This window comes from Theropithecus gelada, chromosome 10, assembly GCF_003255815.1.
Source record: "Theropithecus gelada isolate Dixy chromosome 10, Tgel_1.0, whole genome shotgun sequence".
Classification (NCBI taxonomy): Eukaryota; Metazoa; Chordata; class Mammalia; order Primates; family Cercopithecidae; genus Theropithecus; species Theropithecus gelada.
In genome coordinates, this window is record NC_037678.1 from 5,560,586 (window position 1) to 5,572,742 (window position 12,157).

A 12,157-nucleotide genomic window follows, 5' to 3' on the forward strand; every position below is an offset into this window, starting at 1 on the left:
CTTCGGAAGGCCAAAGTGGGCAGATCACTTGAGGTCAGGAGTTCGAGACCAGCCTGGCCAACATGGCGAAACCCCCGTCTCTACTAAAAATACAAAAATTAGCTGGGCATGGTGGTGCATGCTTGTAATCCCAGCTACTCATGAGGCTGAGGCAGGAGAATCACTTGAACCCGGGAGGTGGGGGTAACAGTGAGCCGAGATTGCACCACTGCATTCCAGCCTGGGTGACAGAATGAGACTCCATCTAAAAAAAAAAAAAAAGAGTCTGGTTATGAAAACATGGGATGATTTAACTTTTAAACATTTTTTTACTATACTTTAATTTCTAGGGTACATGTGCACAGTGTGAAGGTTTGTTACATAGGTATACATGTACCATGTTGGTTTGCTGCACCCATCAACTCGTCATTTACATTATCCAACTGTTATTTTCACCCAGACATACCCTGATGAAATTTAAGATCTTGACTTCATCTCACATGTACATTGCCTTAACAAAAAAAATAGAGAGCCTTGATCTGGTAGCCGCTGTTGCTCTTCCTGGCTGCACAGTAACCTCTGGGCAAGTGTAAAGCAGATCTAGAGGCATGGGCTGGTAGGCCAGAGGTATAAGCAGAGACACTCATAGTTCAGGATAATGGAGGAAGGTTCTTTGAGACTTGTTCTCATGTGCATCATATGCTTTTCCTATGTGTAAGAATATCTAGGATCCAGAGCTGGGCTGCTTCCAACATACAACCAGGTTTGCTGCTTCTGGAACTGGTCAAGGTCAATCCTGCAGCCCCTGGGACTCAGTGGACCGGACTGAGGTTAATGGAGAAGCTGGATTAACAGTACAGAGATGAGGAGCTGTTAGCACTGCACCTGCTTGACATTGTTTCCCATCTCTGGTTCCAGGTCCCTCCTGAAATCTTTGTGAGGTGGGATGGGCAGAGGCCATAACCTTCACATTCACAGATGAGAAAGCATCTGTCAGATTTTACGAACTTGGATTGTTTGTAGTGCATGGTTTCAAACTGGATATTTCATAACAAATCACCAGTGTATGTGGCTTTCCAATTGTTAGCTGGTTTATTTAGCACTGGGTTGAATCTCTATTTCATGCAGAGGCATACACATAAACACACACACACACACACACACACACACACACACACACACACACACACGGTGTGCAAATGCACACAAACCAAAGCCTCCATCGGCCTTAACCTAAGGGGAGTGAGGAGCGGAGCCAGTGGTTGTCTGGAGGAAATGCCTCAGGCTTGACGTTCGTTTACAATGATACCACTAGCAAAAACAACAATCATGACAACATCTATTAACATAAGCACCCACTCTGGGAGACACCGTTCTGGGCACTGGGGTAGCAGGCAGCAATGGTGATGGACAACGGCCCTCTGGTCTGTCCTTGGGTTTAGCTTGTGTTGCAAGCTTGGTGTCCAAATTGCTACCGTTTTAGCCTGGAGAGATTGATCCTAGGGTCAAGCTATCTTGGGTTATTTTTTTATTTTTATGTTTTATTTTTTCGCATTTTCAGGGACTCTGAGATTTCAGCAGCTGTCCCAGGAGGGTATGCTCGGGGAAGCAATTGTTTTCAAATTCTTCTCTGACTGCTCTCAGACAGACATTCTGAATCTTTAACTTCACACGTTTTCTCACGTACTTGTCTAATACATTCCTTCCTAATTTACAAACCTTGAGTCATTTTCTAACTCCCTAATAAATTAGTAATTATTGCAATTAGCACTTCTTCATGGCACCTTTCATTATAATAATGATCTTCATTTGAAAAATTATGTGTTATTAATAACTCATAACTCGCCAATGACTGCCACATGGCAGTTGAAAGATTTTCTTACTCATGGTCCTCCCTAGAGGGTGATAAAGCAGAGCTACAAGCCTAGCCTCCAGTCTCCTCATCTGTAATGTCCACAGGCCACAGTGGGCAGCCCCTTGGTCAGTGTTTGTTAGGCATCTTTTGTGAGCCCAGCACAGCTTCCATGTAAAAGATAGCACAGCAGGCTTGGTCCTGAGTTAGACTCAATGTCAGAAACAACTGCTTACCAGTTGTGCTCTCTTAGATAAGTCACCCCGTGTATATTGGCCTCAATTTCCTCACCTATACAGTGGGGTTCAATCATAATACCTACCTTGAAGGGTTTTGTGAAGGATTAAGATGAGGGGACATGGCCGGGCGCGGTGGCTCAAGCCTGTAATCCCAGCACTTTGGGAGGCCGAGGTGGGTGGATCACGAGGTTAGGAGATCGAGACCATCCTGGCTAACCTGGTGCAACCCCGTCTCTGCTAAAAATACAAAAAAAAAAAACTAGCCGGGCGTGGTGGCTCACGCCTGTAATCCCAGCTACTCGGAGGCTGAAGCAGGAGAATGGCGTGAACCTGGGAGGCGGAGCTTGCAGTGAGCCGAGATCGCGCCACTGCACTCCAGCCTGGGAGACACAGCGAGACTCCGTCTCGGAAAAAAAAAAAAAGAAAAGAAAAAAAAAAAAAGAAGATGAGGGGACATGAAAAACCCTCAGCACCATGCCTGGAGTTGAATTCTACAAACATCAGTCTGGCTCTGCCGCTGCTGCCGACGGTGATAACTTCAAATGACCACCATGGTGCCTGACACGTGGTGGGTGCCTAACAAATGCTCTTTCACCTGCAATCTGCACGCCTGATGTGAAGCAGGGAGGTGGGGGCGGGTGAAACCGGAACCAAACACCTGATCTGTTGTGTTCTGCTGCCTTGGCATCCAGCCAACCAAAACGAGAATAGAAGGATTGTTTCCAAAGTCCTTGAAAGGTTTCAAAGAACTCTTGAGAAAATGTAGGTGCTGATTATATAAATAAATAATTAAACTTGACTGTGCCTGCAAACACAGGCCATGGAAGGAAAACTAACAGGATCTGAGAACAACGAGCCCCTAGATGGAAGACTGCGTCTCCCATCGCCAAGACCAAAGACAGAGGTTAGATCCAACCTGCCGGAGTGGAGGGTGAGCACTCACGAAGGCTTGGGTCTGCGGGAGGCGGTGGGGAAATGCTAATTAAATAGAAGAATCTGGTGCTGCCTCCACCGTCCCTCAAGTAAGGAGACTCAGGACTTTGATCGCTGTAGCTTGGAAAAGGAGATGGAGTCCAGAAATAAGATGAGGCTTGGCCGGGCATGGTGGCTCACACCTGTAATCCCAGCACTTTGGGAGGCTGAGGTGGGTGGATCACCTGAGGTCAGGAGTTCGAGACCAGCCTGACCAATATAGTGAAACCTTGTCTCTACTAAAAATACAAAATTAGCTGGGTGTGGTGACGGACGCCTGTAATCTCAACTACTTGGGAGGCTAAGGCAGGAGAATTGCTTGAACCCAGGAGGCGGAGGTTGCAGTGAGCTGAGATCGCACCCATTGCACTCCAGCCTGGGTGACAAGAGTGAAACTCCATCTCAAAAACCAAAAAGATGAGGCTTGGCCAAGGAAGAAGAAGAAAAGGAGCATATTCGTTTCCCAGGGCGGCTGTAACAAAGTGCCATAAGTTGGGCAACTCTAAACAACAGAAATGTATTCTCTCACAGCTCTGGAGGCTGGAAGTCAGAAATGAAGCTGGGTTTTGAATTCTGCCTTTGAAAATTGTACTGTTGTTTGCTGGGGAAATAAGAAAACGTATCTGGGAATAGAATAACAACCTTCCAGCTCTGACTCATGCCTGTAATCCCAGCACTTTGGGAGGCCCAGGTGGGAGGACTGTTGAGGTTAGGAATTCGAGACCAGCTTGGTCAATATAGTGAGACTGCCATCTCTACAAAAAAAATTAAAAATTAGCCAGGTGTGATGGTGTGCACCTGTAGTCACAGCTACTAGGGAGGCTGAGCTGGGAGGATCACTTGTGCCTGGGAGGCAGAGGTTGCAGTGAGCCAAGATTGCACTACTGCACTCCAGCCTGAGTGACAGAGCCAGACCCTGTCTCAAAAAAAGAAAAAAAGAAAAACAACTTTCCAAAAGGCCTTTTGGCTCTGAACTTGTAATAACAGCAGGATGGATCACACCTAGAAAGGAAGGTGGCCAGGGCTAATAGGAGAAAAGTCACAGACCTTGTACTCAGGCTCCAGTGTAAATCCTGACTCTAGCCCATAGTCAGGATTTAAACAGGAGTCTGTCTGAGTACAAAAACTTGGGACAAATTATTATCTTCTCTGGGCCTTTTATTTATTTATTTTTTATTGAGACAACGTTGTGTCACTCTATCTCCTAGGTTGGAGTGCAGTGGTGGGATCATAGCTCACTGCAGCCTCAAACTCCTGGACTTAAGTGATCCTCCTGCTTCAGCCTCCTGAGTAGCTGGGACTAGAGATGTATGTGTCTCTGGGCTTTAAAAAAGTCCTTTAGTGGTGGCTCATGCCTGTAATCCCAGCACTTTGGGAGGCCAAGGCAGGTGGATCACCTGAGGTCAGCAGTTTGAGACCAGCCTGGCCAACATGGGAAACCCCATCTCTACTAAAAATACAAAAATGTCCTTTAGCTAAAGTGAGTACCATGGATCCTCCATATCTGCAGCTTCTGCATCCACAGATTCAACCAAGCCTGGATTGAAAATCTCTCGGACAAAAAAAAAACAAATTAAAAACAATTAAAAATAATACCAATAAAAATACAGTTATAATAGCTATTCGATAGCATTAACATTGTGTCGGGGATCATAAGTAATCCAGAGATGATCTGAAGTACATGGGAGGATGTGCGTAGGTTATATGCAAATACTACATCATTTGATATCAGGGACTCGAGCATCCATGGATTTTGGTATCTGCAGGGGGGCTGAGGTCAATGCCTCCATGGGAGATTGTAATTACAGCTGCCTCTTGGGTGGCAGGAGGCACGGAGATTTAGTGAGTCATGATGTGAAACAGCTTCCCAGCCTGGGCCGGGCACACATGCTGATCAGCACTGGCCACACCGGCTTCCTTCCTTGTCCTCCCTCTCAAGTGTTCAGGAGCCTCCGGCTGGGCCTAGCATCCTCAGAGCCTCCACTGTGCCTTGCTGCTGTGCTAAGGGGGTGCTACCCAGCCCTTGGGCATTCACCCCGCCTCCAGGCAGCTTAGCAGAAGACAGCCAGGGTTTAGCAGGGCAACAGCTCTCCCGCCTGGTGACTGGGCCCATCCTCAGTCCCTTCATTAGCATAAACTCAGGTGTAACCTTAAGGGGCTCCTTATGAAGAACAAAAGACAGTCCCATCCCTAAGACAATAAGGGTTTTAGGAGCTTGGGGACAAAGACCAGATCCATTTCCTATCATACCACAGGAACACCAGGGCTGTAGTGCTATGGGGTGTGAGAGAGGAGAGGATGGCTCCCGGTGCAGCTGCCTGGGAGATGGAAAGCGCTGGGCCAGGGTGCTGAGCTCAGACTGGGGCATGTTGACTGGAGGTACCGAGGAACATCAAAGGAGATGTATGGGGCTGCTAGGCTGTAGGTCAGAGCCTGTCGGTATCTGGCAGATATGTCCCAACTCTACCGTGGCTGAACAAGGCCTGGCCACCCGCTTTACAGGAAGGACAGTGACAGTCTGTGAGGCTACAGTCAGCTCTGTGGCTTGACCCTTCTGAGACCTGAGCCCTCTGCACTGGGATCCCAGTCTCCAGACGGTGCCACTCCTGACCTTGGCTACTGTCGTAGACCAAGGGCATAGTGCCCATGTAAGACAAAGTGAAGAACTGGGAAGAGAGTAGGCTCTGGAGTCAGGCAGAGTGGAGGGGAATCCTTCTTCCATGCCCTACGGCGGGCTGACCATAGACTTCATCCAAGCTGGAACCCATTTAAGAGTGTAAATGGGGCCAGGCACGGTGGCTCACGCCTTCAATCCCAGCACTTTGGCAGGCCGAGGCAGGTGGATCACCTGAGCTCAGGAGTTTGAGACCAGCCTGGCCAACATGATGAAACCCCATCTTTACTAAAAATATAAAAATTAGCCGGGCGTGGTGGCGGGTGCCTGTAATCCTAACTACTTGGGAGGCTGAGGCAGGAGAATTGCTTGAACCTGGGAAGCAGAGGTTGCAGTGAGCCGAGACCATGCCACAGCACTCCAGCCCGGGGAACAAGAATGAAACTCCGTCTCAAAAAAAAAAAAAAAAAAAAAAGCAAAAGGGGCACTATTCAATATTACCCAGACAAGAGGCCTAGACGGGGCTGTCCTATGACCCTGATATGGGTGTGTACCCCATTTATAGCTGTGCAGCTTGGGAAAGTTACTGAACCACTTTGAGCCTCAGTTTTCTCATCTGTAAAGTGGGGATAAATATACCCACCTCCACAGGATCAAAAGGCATGAAGAATGCCTACTACAGAGGGGAAAGGGAAGGCTCTCGGTAAGTGGCCCCTGCAGCAGTAACACTAAAGGTAAATTTGTGTCCCCAACAGAGAAGTCGCTCACGTGGGTGAACCACGTGCCACAGGTTCAAACCCCCTCCCAACCCCCAACCTCCACTTCCTCTGTGCTGGGGCCTTGGTGGCTCCAGAAATCTACACTGGCCTCCTCCTTGTCTCATCCTCCTCAGACTCGAAAGAGGTGCCTCTCTCACTGATCATGGCCCGCATCTCCTGACTGGCCCCCACATCCAGTTTCCACCATATCCTTCACATTACCACCAGGTCATCTCTGAGCAGAGGCCTGGTCATGTCTTATACCCCTGTGCAGAAACCTTGGGCAGGTCTCCCTGTCCACATAACACATTTAAAACCCAAGCATGGTGATGTAGGCCCTTGGGGTCTGGTCCTGCCGTCTTTTCTGTCCTGTTTTTCCCCTCCAGTGACCATTGCAGGCCCCCTGAGATCCCTCCTGCAGCCTACCCCAGGCCCATGACTTATGCCCGCTCCTCTCTGAAGGCAAATCCATCCTCAGCCACTGGCCCAGATCTCCCAGCCCTGACGGGGAAGAGGCTACACATCTATCCAGGTCTGTGCTGCCTGAGTCTGTGGGTCCAATTCCAGGCAACAGAGTTTGTGAGTAACCTAGTGCCCTGAGCCTGAGTCCTCTAACCTGTAAAATGGGGATACCAGACCTACCCCTGGAACTCAACGAGGGCAGAGAGATAACAGGTATGAAGAGTACTCTGTGGATGGTAAAACTCAGAACAAACAGTATTACTACCTTCTCAAGACTCTGCTCAAGTTACTTCTTGACAAGCCCCTCTCAGACCACCCCTCTCAGAATGAACCCTTCCTTTGCCTGTCAGTCCTTTCTCTCACTCTACGTCTAACACAGGGCCGCTGTGTCTCTGCTGTCTCTGTCGGATCTTTTGCTACACCATGGTCTCCAAGGCCTGGGACACATCAGGTGGAATGTCTATCGCCTGCCAACTGGGGTAGGCCTGGTACACTACAGGTACACATTAAATGCTTACTGTGGTTGGGTGCGGTGGCTCATGCCTATAATCTCAGCACTTTGGGAAGCTGAGGCAGGCAAATCACCTGAGGTCAGGAGTTTGAGACCAGCCTTGCCAACATAGTGAAACCCTGTGTCTACAAAAAATACAAAGCCGGGTGTGGTGGCATGTGTCTGTAATCCCAGCTACTTGGAGGCTGAGGCAGGAGAATTGCTTGAACCTGGGAGGCAGAGGTTGCAGTGAGCCAAGATCATGCCACTGCCCTCTATCTAGCCTGGGCTACAGAGTGAGACTCTGTCTCAAAAATAAATAAATAAATAAATAAATACTGTGTTGCTTTTTCAAGATTCATCTCGGCCTTTTATATAACTCTTTCATGCGGGAGAGAAACTGAAAACCCATTCTTTCTCTCTCTTTTTTTTTTTCTTTGACAAGGTCTCATTCCGTCACCCAGGCTGGAGTGCAGTGGTATGACCCTGGCTCACAGCAGCCTAGACCTCCCCAGGCTCAGGTGATCCTCCCACTTCAGCCCCCTGAGTAGCTGGGACTACAAGTGTGTGCCGTAACACCCAGCTAATTTTTTTTTTTTGGTAGAGACAGGATGTCTTTATGTTGCCCAAACTGGTCTGAAACTCCTGGGCTCAAGCGATCCACCTGCCTCCCAGAGTGCTGGGATTACAGGCGGGAGCCACCACTCCCAGCCTAAAGACCAATTCTGTTTTTTCGGACGGAATTTTGCTCTTGTTGCCCAGGTGGGTGTGCAATGGCTTGATCTCAGCTCACTGCATCCTCTGTCTCCCGGTTCAAGCGATTCTCCTGACTTAACCTCCAGAGTAGTTGGAACTACAGACGCGTGCCACCACGCCCAGATAATTTTTTATTTTTAGTAGAGACAGGGTTTCACTGTGTTGGCCAGGCTGGTCTCGAACTCCTGACCTCAGGTGATCTGCCCACCTTGGCCTCCCAAAGCGTTGGGATGACGTGAGCCACTGCACCTGGCTAATTCTTTAGACTGAGAATATTCACTAGGATTTTGAGTGCTTTCTAGTGTATCCCATGCATTCTCATGAGAACCCTGTGGGATGATAGTTTAGCTATTCTGCATCTTAGCCATGGCCTCCTAGAAAACACAATTTTATTTTATTTATTTATTTATTTATTTATTTATTTATTTATTTATTTATTTTGAGATGGAGTCTCCCTCTGTCGTCCAAGCTGGAGTGCAGTGGCGTGATCTCAGCTCACTGCAACCTTCGCCTCCTGGGTTCAAGCAATTTTCCTGCCTCAGTCTCCTGAGTAGCTGGGACTACAAGCATGTGCCACCACACCTGGCTACTTTTTGGATTTTTAGTAGAGATGGGGTTTCACCGTGTTAGCCAGGATGGTCTCCATCTCCTGACCTCATGATCCGCCCACCTCGGCCTCCCAAAGCGCTGGGATTACAGGCATGAGCCACGATGCCTGGCCAGAAAACACAAGTTTTGAGGTGCAATGGCAGGACAGCAAAAGTGAGGGCGAAAGGGAAGCAAGGCCAGGAAAGAGGGATAGCAGCACCAAGGTGATGGGTTATCCCGTTGCCTGCTTTTTATTGTTGTTGTTGAGACAGAGTCTTGCTGTGTCGGCCAGCCCGGAGTGCAGTGGCGTGATCTCAGCTCACTGCAAGCTCCTCCTTCCGGGTTCATGTCATTCTCCTGCCTCAGCCTCCCAAGCAACTGGGACGACAGGCTCCCGCCACCAGGCCCGGCTAAGTTTTTGTATTTTTAGTAGAGATGGGGTTTCACCATGTTAACCAGGATGGTCTCAATCTCCTGACCTTGTGATCCGCCCGCCTTGGCCTCCCAAAGTGCTGGGATTACAGGCATGAGCCACCGCGCCCAGCCTGGGCTGCCTGCTTTTTAAAATATACAGGAGGATGTGTGAAAGAGCGCCATTTGCTCGGTGGTATGGGCTGTTTCGCAGGAGGCCGGTCGTGGTCCCTGGGCCCTGGGGCATTCCAACCAGTCAAGGAAGTGGGAGATATTCGTTTGCTGGCTCCTTCCTGAATCCTGTTTGTAGCTGGTCCAAGTTCATTGCATGAAGCATGACCCCCCTCTGGATTTCTGAGTTGTGTTGAGCCTTTGGCCACTGGAGGCCAGATCTGTGCCCCAGAACACTTTACTCAGAAGCTGGAAGAGCAGGGAGCAGCCCACTCCTCCCTGGGTCCACAGGAGTGGATCTGGGGGCTGGAGCTGATACAAACTCCCTCACTGCAAGCATGCTGCAGAGGCGGGCTGAAGGCTGGCCCTCACCTTCAGGCAGGCCAAGCCACAGATGGACAGCGATCGAGGCTCTCCACTGAGCAAGCGGCCAACGTCTGGGGCAGGAGGAGCCGAGTTGATCTGGGAGTAACTGCAGTTAGTTTGATACATTCCAACCTTATATCCAAAGAAAGGAAGGCCAGGAGAGCTTGAGTAACCTGCCGTAGGTCATGAGGCTATTAAGGGTGGACTCAAGTCTCAAACCCACACCTTCAAGCCCCACTCCCCTTCACCCCATCCACTTGACACCATGTAGGTGAGCAGAAATGTGGATGTTGAGATTAGCTGCAGACACTGCTCATTTCTATGATCATCACCAACAGTCCACCTTCCCCCCAAATGGAATGTATCTCTCAGTATTCATTCATTCATTCACTGCCTCACTCACTTATTCATCCACTAAGCACCCACTCAGCTCAAGGCACTCTGGGACATCATTTAACACACGAAGACCGTGCTCTGCCCGCAAGAGTTGGCTCCGGCTCCAGTGGGGAAGAAAACAATTGCCGGCCAGGCTCAGTGGCTCAAGCCTGTAATCCCAGCACTTTGGGGGGCCGAGATGGGTGGATCATGAGGTCAGGAGATCGAGACCATCCTGGCTAACACGGTGAAACCCCGTCTCTACTAAAAAATACAAAAAACTAGCCGGGCGAGGTGGCGGGCACCTGTAGTCCCAGCTACTCGGGAGGCTGAGGCAGGAGAATGGCATGAACCCGGGAGGCGGAGCTTGCAGTGAGCCGAGATCTGGCCACTGCACTCCAGCCTGGGTGACAGAGCAAGACTCCGTCTCAAAAAAAAAAAAAAAAAAAGAAAATAATTGCCTACATTAGGGGACAGAATGCCTCCTCTGCTAAGGGAGTTCTTCATTGTCACTCACCATCATTGCTGTGATGATGGAGGAAGGGTAAAGAACTTATGCATAGAAAATAGGGGAATTTTCCCAGAAAAGGCACTTGGAGTGCATCTTGGAGGATGCAAATGATTTTCAAAACCTGAGTTCTGAGAAAGGGCATCCCAGACAGAGGGCACAGCATGGGCAAAGGGAGGCCTGGCGCACAGGATGTGCTCAGGAAGATGCACGCTTGCAACGCGAGTGCAGGACTCCTGGGCTGGTTCACAAGAACTTCCTCTTTGGCTGAGCGTGGTGGCTCACACCTGTAATCCCAGTACTTTGGGAGGCCAAGGCAGGAGGATTGCTTGAGCCCAGGAGTTCGACACCAGCCTGGACGACATAGTGAGACCCCATTTCTTTAAAAAAAACAAAAAAATTAGCTGGGCCTGGTGGTGTGCCTACGGTCCCAGCTACTCGGGAGGCTGAGGTGGGAGGATTGCTTCGGCACAGGAGGTGGAGGCTGTGGTAAGCCAATGATAGAGCCACTGTGAGCCAGCCTGTGTGACAGACTCACTCAGGAAGTGAGTATGCAAAAAAACAGAAGGGCAGTAGATGTAACTGTAACCCAGATTAGTTAACAGAAACTTGCAAACAGTGCTTTAAGACTCCATAGTGGGAGCCACTATCCTCCAGCCAGCATCAGCCTGAGTCTGTGTGGGCTGAAGACGACCTGAATATCCTCTGTTGATTTAATTACCTACGTGGCTGATAAAATTACTCCGAATTTTTACCAAGAAGCCAGTGGCATTTACAGAGATTACAGTAGGAATCCTCTTTCTGCACGATTTCTCTCTGGCTCTCCAAGCACCCGTCTCCAGGGCAGTTCACTTTCCTGGGCTGGTGTTCAGCCCCGCAAAAGCACGAAGGAGGGAGGCCGCCGCCCTGACCCGGGCTAAACCCAGAAGCGGGAGGAGTGGATACCTCTTGCAGCACCCCGAGGCAGCGTCTTTGTTTTGGATTTGAGGAACCCTGCTTCTCCTTGCTTGGGGCAAAACCAAAGGGATCACGGCCACTTCAAACACGGGCTAGTTTTGCATCCACATTAACCGGTAATGGCTTATGTGCCTGTGGTCCCAGCTACTTGGGAAGCTGAGGTAGGAGGATTCCTTGAGCAGGGGAGGTGGAGGCTGTGGTGAGCTATGATTTCACCGCTGCACACTAGCCTGCATGACAGAGTGAGACACACACAGGAAATGAGTAACTATGCAAAAAACAGAGGGGCATGTACATGATCCTTACCATAATCCACGTATTAACCCACATAATTAAATCAACAGAGGATATTCAGGTTGTCTTCAGCCCACACAGATTCAGGCAGATGCTGGCCAGAGGGTAGTGGCTTCTCCTGTGGAGTCTTTTCTGTTCGTTTTTTTTCCGAGACGGAGTCTTGCTCTGTTGCCCAGGCTGGAGTGCAGTGGTGCAATCTCGGCTCACTGCAACCTCTGCCTCCCGGGTTCAAGCAATTCTCCTGCCTCAGCCTCCCGAGTAGCTGGGATTATAGGCTTGCGCCACCACGCCTGGCTAATTTTTTGTATTTTTAGTAGAGAGGAGGTTTCACCATGTTGGCCAGGCTGGTCTCGAACTCCTGACCT